Here is an 11,238-nt window from a genome sequence, read left to right as displayed (position 1 = left end):
GTAGATATTTTCACAACTAACTTTTAAGATCAGATGACTGAATCCAATATATCACTTCATTTAAGCCAATAGCACAACTAATCTAATCTTTCCATGGAATATATATTTTGCCCTTATACTTCATATGTGTAAGTGGGAACCTTTTTACAAAGAATAAGTATGTGATACCATGTCACTTTAAATACTTTGCACTGGCAAGATCTGGGATGTTTTATTCACATGAATGTGCATTAACGTAACACTACTACTTCTCAAATTCTAAATGCAATTAGTCAACAGACATTTGAATACTTAACAAACACCAAGTCTTATGGATACAAAGATAAATTAGATGGTCTCTGCTCTCAAGGGGGGCCACAGTTACGAAACAATGGAAGTAAGTGCTTTTAGGGAGCTATGACCAAGGCTCCAAGGGAACAGAGTTCCACCTAATATGGCAAGAATGGTGGCAGTTCCACGTGCAAAGGCATGGAGATGTAACATTTTCCTCTTAGGGAATAACAAGCAATTTAGATAGAACTAGAATGCAGGGTGTACAAGGCAAGCCAGGGAAACAGTGATGAGAGATGAAGAATGCCGCTGCAGCGAGATAAATGTCTTAGAAGTCATAATAAAAAGACCCAACCATTGCAAGGATCTAAGAGGAACAGTGATGAGATCAAATGTGCTAATGAAAGTGGCTATCACACTTTTTATTTTCAACAACAGAACCTGCACTGAAATGAAATATTATGCAGACTTCCAATTGATCATGTTAACTGCCCTGGTTGAAATTGGAATGAGCCTGTTCGACTTTCTCCAGAAGCCTTTTTCCTAAGTTTCAAAACCACTGCTTTAGAAAGAAGTCATTGTACTAGTATCTTCCCAATCACATTCTATGTACTTCATGCGTCTCCCAATGTGATTCTAACTTCTCAGTACAAGGATTCATCCTCATAGTTCAATTCAATTACAGAACGAGGCATAACTAAAGAGATATTATGAGGCCTTCAAAATTAATAACAAAAAGTTACAATACAGAAAAAGAAAAAATTATCAGCTTTTGTATTCTTGAGTTAAATTATAATTTAAGTGACCACATTTTCTAACCTAAAAGTTAGAATTTATAGTTAGACATAATAGCCAGATTATTCAAAACTCATACAGTATTAGAAATCTAGACCATAGGATTGTAACTAATACTTTCCAAGACGGATGTACTTGAATTTCTTTACAATAACTCTGTATGTGAAAATCCTTCCCCACCTGTCCTCCCATCTTATAAAATTAGGAGTTCTAAAGTGACCGCTGAGAATGACTGTCGCTGTGAAACTGCTTTCTCGTGGCCATCTAATCCGTTCCCAGCAGTAACATGTAAAACTGAGTCAAGTCATGCAGGTCCTACCTAACAATTTACTACTCTTCACAATGAGAAGTACTAATAAGAAAGCAAGGTCACAATCCTAGAGAAAAGGTATTTAATGATGTTTTACATAAAACAACTTGATTTACTTTATACAATCTATTCTAATCTAATCCCTACCATCCTTCCTTCTGCCTTTATCCTCCCTTGTTCCTTGCACTAACATTTTCAGAAAACAAAATTAAAGTCTCAATAAAATTTAAATTGTCAACCCGTTATAAATAGATTAACTTAAAACAATTCTCAAAACAATGCTTAACACATAGTGTTATAGAACAATCTCACTTTTCTTCATCAGACAAAACATGGAAAAATAACCAACAATCACCCTATCATGCATTAAAAGTTCTCTTATAACATGTGGCTGAAGGCCAACTACTGACAATTATTGATATTAAAAGGGGGAAGAGGGGAGAAAAGCAGAGGACATAAATTTAATCCTTCAGTACATCATTTGACCAATATGTACAATACATTCACGTATAAGCATGTTTAAGAAATGTTACTTTAAAAGAAACAATATAAACATCATTGTTAGGAAAATACCATTCCATATGATATCATAAACTCAGTCCAAAACTTAAGCATTCAATGGATCACTGCTGGGCATACTCTAAGGCAGCGGTCGCCTACCAGTGGTCTGTGGACCGAAAGGTTGGCGACCTGCTGCTCTAAGGTAAGGGCGAGTTTCTGAAAAATATTCCATGAATAGATGTTTTTTAAGAGACTGTACAATTACTGTGTTGATTTTAACAATATGTCAAATAAAGTTAACTTAAAATAAATGCTGATAGGATTTTTACATTATACATGCTGTGTCTAACTGTCCACATAGTAATACAAAAATGTTCATAACTTAAGATAAATTATTTTCCTCTAGCTTGTGAAAATTGCAATAAACTTTCTATTTAGAATATTTCTGATTAAACCACATTCAATAACTGAAATTCAAACAATCTCCCAGATGAAATAGTTGGGAAAAATCAAAGAGGCATTTCTATCATTCTGAATGTTCTACAGATGCTACAGACAAGATGACCCAACACTAAAGACTAGCATGGCTTGAATATGGAAAAGATAAATATGAAAGAAAATCCTTTCAGAATAATGAGCAATTTACAGTGTCATCTGTGACTAAAATTCTGAACTCAGCCTTTCTTATTTTTAAATCATTTACTCAAATTTCTGCAGATTACAAGGTCTAAATGCTTTAAAATCCCACTTGGTGGACTTACACATACACATTAGTATTAGGTAATATTTTATGCTTAATAAGTCTAGAAAATATATTTCAAGACCCAATTTACATAAAGCATGTTGCACTGCTGATTGCATTTTACAGAAAAGAAAAACTGGGAACAGAAAAATTAAGTGACATTTAAAAAGTGACACTGGGTTAAATAATGAAATTGAGAACATAAATCAGCCTTAAATTCTAATTAAAATTTCTAAATCATTACCTCTTTTCTCACAGATTTTGGCACAAATAATTTTTAAATGCAGTCTACTTTTTTTTTTTTGCATGTACTTGAACATTTTTTAAATTACATACCCTCATTAATGATAAATCCCAACAATGAACTTATTTACCTCACCGTGCTCTAAAGTTAGTAATCCTTTGAGATAGTCCCTTGGGGTTAAAAAAAATAAGTACTTCTCTTAATATCACATTTTTAATCTTCATTTTTATTCACTTGTCCAACAGAGGAACTAAGAACCTGTTCTAAAAAATCAGCGGCATCAAACTATTCCCTAAATTTTTATAATATTTAATTATTTCAAGAGGAATAAAACTGTGCTCATTAACTTAAAGTTGGGCTCTCAACCCATAGTCAGCATGAAAAAAATTATTTTCTTTCTGTCTAGTGCATGAAACAAAACAAAAATTACTAAAGCTCTCAAAAGATACCTAAACTAATTAATATATCTGCACGCCCAGTTCTTATCCTTTAAGTCCCTTTAAGACTTCTCTCAAAAAGTGGGGAGAGGTGTCATCAGAAACCCAAGCATGAACAGTATAAAGAAAAATTTGATTAATGATCCTTAATAAAGTTTGTGTCTAGTTCTTCCCTCGTTCCGTGACCCAACAAAGCCCGAGCTAACCCATTAGCAAGTTTTACTAATATTTTCACACTCAGTTCTCTTTGTCATTATCACCAAAGCAGAGATTTCTGAATGAAAACTCCCTAAGAACGTCATTCAATATCTCCTGGGATTCCAAATAAACCTGATTGCACTAACAAAAAGGAAAGAAGAAAATAAAAATTCTCCCTTGAAAGTTTAAAAGAGTATATAGTTGTTCTTTTATCAAAAGAGAATTTTTCACAAGTGACCTAACTAGAACTGCACCTTAGGAAAACCAAGCCTTTAATTCTGGAGAATAATTTGCACCTGGAGAGAAATTCAAGGTAATGGTTTTCCCCACGTGCGGACTTCAGAGCAAATCTATGCATTCGGAGTTGCTGTAGCGTGGGCATAACCATTTGCCAGGGGCTGCAGGACCACCGTCCTAGTGAGAACATCCTGTAACACGGTGCTTTCGACACCTCAGTACCTAAGCTCCCTTGGATGGGGTTCCAGACGAACCTACCATAAAATCCTGGCATTTTAACTAGGTTTCAATGCATTCCTTAAATGGGAAAGCACAAATCACATGACAATGTTCCCATTCGAGTGAAACATTAATAAGGAGCACGCAATTAGCACAATTTTGCATTTAAAAAGCCCACAAACACTAATTTTATCCCCAAACATTTTTGGGAAAGAGCCAATTCAAGGAACTCACTGATAAATCTTACATTATGCCAAAAATCTGTTGCTAAATTGTTGCGTGGCAACTCATTTTTCATAAAACAAAACACATTTTATAAGTAGCATTAAAAAAGCATTAATTACTTGATGGTACCTTTTAGTCAGCCCTTTTTTTGTAAAATATGGACTTCTCATATAATAACATAACTAACCACTATTTCATTTGTTGTGTCATCTTATACTCGTAAACATCAAATTTCTTAAAGTGAGCACAGCTGTTTTCATAGCCAACTTCATCCCAGCATTACTGCCTTCTCATTTCCCAAGTTCTAAAAATGTAACCCCAAAAACCAGCTGTCCAACTGCGGTAGCATATACAGCAATACTAGAAAACTTGAAAAAAGAAATGGAGTGATTTTTAAAATGTAAAATAGAAATGGAAATGTATTCCCAAAAAGGTAATGACCACAACACATGCCTAATAAAAATTATTTAAAAAAGTATCAAGACATGCGCGTCTCGGATGGCTTTTCCATGTCTATCACCTGAAGGAACCCACAGCCTGTTTGTCTCCATGAACACTGACCTCCAAGAAGCCGCCAAGACCGACAGGAGGGGACATGCTGAGTAAGTGCTGATTTGCCCAGTTCTAGGGTTCCCTTTAAAAACAGAGAAGGGAGAAACAAAAATAACATTTATTCACATCTCACAGGAAATTATGTCTTAGGTTTTAACACCCAAGGTATCAAAAGTACCCCATCCACAGGACTTCTTTACACAGACAGGTACCAGAAATGGCCAGAGGGCCAGACTTCAAAGGGGCATCACCGCACAGCAGCAGCACAAAAAGTGCTGCACAGCAAGAAGGAACAAGACCCCAGACCAGACCAGAACCTTCCGTATCCTATCCTGGCTGCAGGCCACAGCGACTCAATTTCAAAATGAGGGCTCTTTCTCTCCTGACCCAACTTTTTGAAGACAAAGAACCAAAGATGAAGCAGGAGAAGTACCCACACATCAGGAAGGCTTAGGTGAAGGACGGAGCCTGCAGATGCTGAACCGAAAACAAGCTCACCGGGAGGGGTCCCGGCTGCTCTCCTATCCTTCACCAAAGACCCATCAGCGATCACAACCTTGTGTCTCGCACAAACCAGGCATTTTCTTGGGTGAGACTTAAAAGTTAAACACTTTCACCCACTTGGCATAATCTGTTTCAGCTAGACTCAGAAAACCTTATCGATGTGAAAGGACTGTGTTTTGAAATTTCCCAATAACTTTCAAATAAGAGAAAAGAAAAACAAAAGCGACAAGTCCGAGCTAGCGCTGGATCATTTCAAAGTGACTCCACGGAGAGCAGTTCGCGGTGGGTAATCCACGCTGGCGCCTGGCCCACAGGCCACACGCGGGGTAACGCGGGAAGGAGAGGGGAGCCTGGGCACCAGGATGGGCGGGGGCTCCCGGGCGCTGCCAGGGCCGCTCCGCTCGCTCTGCAGGGTGAGGGGTGGTGGCCCGGCTCTCCCTCCGCTCCTGCAGGGCCCGCCCCGGTATCAGTGCTGGGCGTCCTCCCATTTTCCTCCCGCGGAGCCCCGACACCTGAAACCCCGAGACAGACATCACCTGGTCTCCGCTGCGGAGTTTGGAGTCAGTGTTTTTAAAGTGCACCTGGCACGGGCTCAGCCGGGGTGCGCGTGTGAGTGTGTGTGTGTGTGTGTGTGTATGTTTGTGTTGTGTGTGAGTGTGAGAGTATGTGTGTATGTGTTTGTGTTGTATGAGTGTATGTTTGTGTTGTGTGTGTGTTTGTGTGTGTGTTGTGTCTGTTTGTGTTGTGTGTGTGTGATTGTGTGTGTGAGAGTGTATGTGTTTGTGTTGTTTGTGAGAGTGTGTGTGAGTGTGAGAGTGTGTGAGTGTGAGAGTGTGTGTGATTGTGTATGTGTTTGTGTTGTTTGTGTGTGTGTTTGTGTTGTGTGTGTGTGTTTGTGTTGTGTGTGTGTGTTTGTGTTGTGTGTGAGAGTGTGAGTGTGTGTGTATGTGTTTGTGTTGTGTGTGAGAGTGTGTATGTTTGTGTTGTGTGTGTGTTGTTTGTGAGTGTGTGTGTGAGTGTGAGTGTGTGAGTGTATGTGTGTTGTGTGTGAGTGTGTGTGTGTATGTTTGTGTTGTGTGTGTGTGTGTGTGTGTGTGTGAGTGTGTGAGTGTGTGTGTTTGTGTATGTGTGAAAGATTAACCCGTTTCCTGCATGAACAGGGCAGGAGGGGCTCGTGGCAGGCAGGCCGATCCCTCCCTCCCAAGTAACTTTCTGGTCCTTCGTCCTAAAATAACCAGAAGCAACAAACACCGCCATCGGCATGGCAACGCCCGCCGCCCTCCCGCGGCCCGCCGTCCGGCCGTCCGCTCTCCGACTCCCCCCGGGCGGGTCCTCCGCTCCCCCGCTCCCCCCGGGCGGGTCCTCCGCTCCCCCGCTGCCCCCGGGCGGGTCCTCCGCTCCCCCCGGGCGGGTCCTCCGCTCCCCCGCTCCCCCCGGGCGGGTCCTCCGCTCCCCCGCTGCCCCGGGCGGGTCCTCCGCTCCCCCGCTGCCCCCGGGCGGGTCCTCCGCTCCCCCGCTCCCCCCGGGCGGGTCCTCCGCTCCCCCGCTGCCCAGGTCCGGCCGGGAGCCGCCCGGAGCGGCCGGGGCGGCAGGGCACCCGGGCGCCGTCCCAGGGCGGAGTTTCTCCAACTGCCCCGCCGGCGGCCCGCGCCCGGCCGGCCCTGCCCCCGCCCGCCGCCCCGGGGCGGCCCACCTGCCCCCCGGCCCCGCGCCGGCCGCCCGTCCCGGCCCCGGCCCCGGCCCCGCCACTGCGCCGCCCGAGGCCCCGCGACCGGCCGACCCCGCGACGCCCCCCAGAGGCCGCGTCCCGGCGCCTGTCAGCGCCCGGAAGGAAGGGGTCCGCCGGCGGCCGAGCGCGCCGGGCGCCCCGTCTCCGCCCGGACCCGCTCCCCGCCGCCCGCACTCACCTGGCCGGCCCGGCCGCGGGGCGGGGGCGCGAGCAGGCCGCCCGCCCGCCGGTCCGCCCGCCGCGGCCCCCGCCGCCGGCGCGCGCCCCGAGCCCGCCGCGCGCCTGAGGCGCCGGGAGGGGGGGAGGCGCACGTGGCCGCGGGGAGAACGGACACGGAGGGGGGGCGGGGGCGGGGGGCGCGACGAGAGCAACGGCTCGGCGGCGTCCGCGGGGAGAAAGCCGCCTCGAGCGGGTCCGTCCGTCATGGCGCGCGGCGGCGGCGGCGGCGGCGGCTCCTCCGGCCTCCCGTCCCCTCGCCTTTAGTTTGACCTTTCCCTCCAGTGTGTCTGAGGGACGGGGAGCGCGGCGGCGCGCGCGCGTGCCAGCGCGTGTGGTGTGCGCGCGTGCGCGCGCGCGCGTGGGGAAGGGGCCGGGTTCGCTCCCCGACGCCTGACGTCACTGTCATGGCAACGGCAGCCCCGCCCCTCGATTCCCATTTCCTTCCCCCATCTCCCCGGTGCACGGTCCGGGACCTCACGTGCTCACTCACACGCACGCACGCACGCACGCACGCACGCACGCTTGGAGCGCTTGCGTCCAGAGCGCTGGGCGTAAGGGGAGGGTGGGTGGAGGTCGTCCGGGCCTCCGGCTCTCTTGCCTGAATTGGACCAATCCAGTGAGAGGGCGCCGTGGGCGGGGCGGGGCGGGCGGGCGGCGTGAAAAATTTCCCGAGTTAGAGTGGGAGCCTTTCCTCCGCGGCCGGGCACTGGTGGAGAAAGGGGGCCGTTGCCCGGGAGTTTAGGGAGAAGGAGACGGAGGAGTTTAGGGAGAAGAAGGAGGAGAGTTGAGGGGTGGGAACCCGGGTCCCCAGTTTAGGGGAGGTTAACCCTTATATAAGGTGACCAGACGTCCCGCTCCTGGCGGGACAGTCCCGATTTCTAACAATTTGCTCCGCGTTCCGCGGCGTTTTAAAAATCGGGACTTTTTTAAGGCGCCGCGGGGACAAATGGTTAAAAATCAATCGGGACGTCTGGTCACCTTACCCTTATCCAACGAGGACCGCGACAGTCAACCTCGTACTGCAGTGTGGCCCGGCCCCTAACGCTGTGTGACCTTGGACTTGTGACTTAGACACTCTGAACTGAATGCCTTGGAGTTAGTGAACTCTACCACGGTGCATGAAATGCCTCACCAGACACATGGTAGACCCCACATACCTAAGTGTGGAGCCCACAACCTCCTTACTCCACAAATGGGGACCCAGGGCGCAGGGAGATTGAAAAGATTAAATGAGCCGAAACCGGTTTAGCTCAATGGATAGAGCGTCGGCTTGGGGACTGAAGGGACCTGGGTTCGATTCCAGTCAAGGGCATGTATTTTGGTTGCGGGCATATCCCCAGTAGGGGGTGTGCAAGAGGCAACTGATCGATGACTCTCTCTCATCGATGTTTCTAACTCTCACCCTTCCTCTCGGTACCAAATCAATAAAATATATTAAAAAAAAAGAAAAGAAAAAGAAAAGAAAAGATTAAATGACTTTATCACTGTCAGTGCTTGGTCTTGCCTGGCCTTCCCTGAGAGAGGGGATAATTCCAGGAAACCTTCCCGAGCTCCCTTTGCTATCTTCGGGGTCTTTTTTATTCCCTCCCCCTTACTCCGCCCCCTATTCATGCACAAATTTAGTTGGAGCTCTGGACTTCAGAGCTGGACAGCCCTGGGCAGTTTGTGGGCTTCTTCGTTTGCATTTGAACGCACCATTACACACTTCAAAGCCAGTTAAAGACACGTTAAAAGCCCTTTTGCTGTTTCTCTTGAAATCATCGTGTTTTCTTTGATTACAAATCTGCATCATTAACCTACCTAGTATAGGTGTACGGGAAAGGGGAGTATTTCACTCCCTAAGGCAGTTTGTGGGCTTCTTCGTTCACACCTGACCAAGGAACAGAATGGCGCTCTCCCCAAGTTCCTCTAGGGTGGAAGTTTCCTCTGGAGTTTTGGTTAAAGTATAAACACTGGAACAAAAATGTGCACATACCTAGCTAGTGGGGAGAGGTTAAATCAGTGAACCGAGGTTTATGCCTTTCCAGCCGGGAAGGAGCCATGACCTCAAGGCTGCACAGGCACCTTAGGATTCAGGTGACCTGGTGACCCAATCATTGCTCAGACTTGTGCTAGCTCCTTCTATCTTAGCTGTCCGTCACTGCCTCCCCGCAGTTCTCCAGTGCCGCCATACGACTTAGCTCTAGATTGGCAGTTAACTTTTTCTCCCTCCCTATCTTGTAGCCCCAAACCTAAACCTGATGCCGGTAAAGAACATCACCCATTCCTCAAACATGCCCTGTTTCCCCTATTCTTTCCATGAATTCATTCCCTTGACCCTTCCACGTTTCAGCTAAACAATAGATTTTTCCAAAAAGTCGCTGAATCTATTCAGCTGGAGTGAAATAGTCCCCTTTCCTGTGCACTTGTACTAGGCATATCGGTTAATGATGCAGATTCGTAATAAAAGGAAAAACGATGATTTCAAGAGAAACAGCAAAAGGGCTTTATTCAAAGGAATGTCCATCGCTAGCTACACATTTCCCCCATCTTTAGGGTAATTGGTGGATACCATCCCAATAGAACTTTTCTTGTTTTGAGGCAGACTAGAGACCCAATTTTCCACTTCTTGTAAGTTTTGAAGTGCTGCTCAGAAAGTACATGTGCCATCGATCAGAACAAGTGGTCATCTGAAGGAGCAAGGTCTGGTGAATACGGTGGGTGAGTTCATACTTCCCAGGCAAGATCTTTTAACGTTTCTTTAACTGGCTTTGAAGTGTGTGGTAGTGGGTCATCATGAAGCAAGTTTACTTTGTCGTGTCTTCTGGCCCATTCTGGTCATTTTACCATCAAAGCGTGGTTCAAGTTGATTATTTGTTGTCAGTAGCGATCAGTATTAAGGTTTCACCTAATTTTAGGATTGCATAATACACCACACCTTCCTTATTCCGCCAAATGCAGAGTATTTTGTTCGAAGCGATTTGGCCTTGCAGTCCATGTTGATGGTTGGCTTGAATCAAACCATAATTTTGTGCATTTGGGATTCTCAAAATAAATCCACTTTTCATTGCCAGTCACAATTCAATGCAAAAAAAAAAAAGGCTTTTTTTTCATGCTATTGAAGCAACGTTTTACTGATGACTTTTCGGTTTTCCATTTGTCTTTAATTCAGTTGATGTGGCACCCATTTTTCTTCCTTTAAAATCTTCCCCATTGCTTGTAAACAATTGGAAATTGTTTATTGAGCAACATTTAATCTTTCTGCAAGTTATTTTTGAGTTTGACACGCATCTTCATCCAATAATGCATGTCATTGTTGGTCTTCAAACTTTTTCGGTTGACCTGGACGTTCTTTGTCTTTCACATCGAAATCATCACTTTTAAAGCATTTAAACCAGCATTCACAAGTATCTTGAGATGGAGCATATTCACCATAAGATTCCCGAAGTATACGATAACTTTCAGCAGCACTTCAAAATAATTAATTAAAACTTCCCACAAATGCTCTTTTTTTGGGGCACAAAATTCTACATTTTTAAGTGTAAAAATATTTATGATGTTAATATCTTCAGAAAATTTGACATATGAAGTTTAGAAGTTTGTTGTCAATACAACAAAATAGCATACATATCATATCGCATATACACTGAGTGGCCAGATTATTATCTCTGAATGCGGAATAATTTGGTCTCTAATAATTAATATTAGAGGCCTGGTGCATGGGTGGGGTCTGGCCAGCTTGGCCAGGGGGAGGGGACATGGGCGGTTGGCCCCCCCTGCCTGCTGGTAGAACTCCTGGTCGAGAGGACAATTTGCATATTAGCCTTTTATTATATAGGATATACATTGAGTGGCCAGATTATTATACATTCAGAGATGATCATCATCTGGCCACTCAGTGTATATCACATATGTGTAACTTCATTTATTGAAAAAAAAATCCGCATTATTAACCTGTACACCTTGCTTGGGTCATTGTTCCTCGAAGACTTTGTGCTCTGTGATTTCCGCTCATGTCGCCTACAGAAAGCTGCTCTGAACATCCGTGTATAGGTTAGCTTCTCCGATTCTAGCATC

Source organism: Pipistrellus kuhlii, unplaced genomic scaffold (genome assembly GCF_014108245.1).
Source record: "Pipistrellus kuhlii isolate mPipKuh1 unplaced genomic scaffold, mPipKuh1.p scaffold_m20_p_14, whole genome shotgun sequence".
NCBI lineage: Eukaryota > Metazoa > Chordata > Mammalia > Chiroptera > Vespertilionidae > Pipistrellus > Pipistrellus kuhlii.
This window is presented reverse-complemented; position numbering follows the sequence as displayed.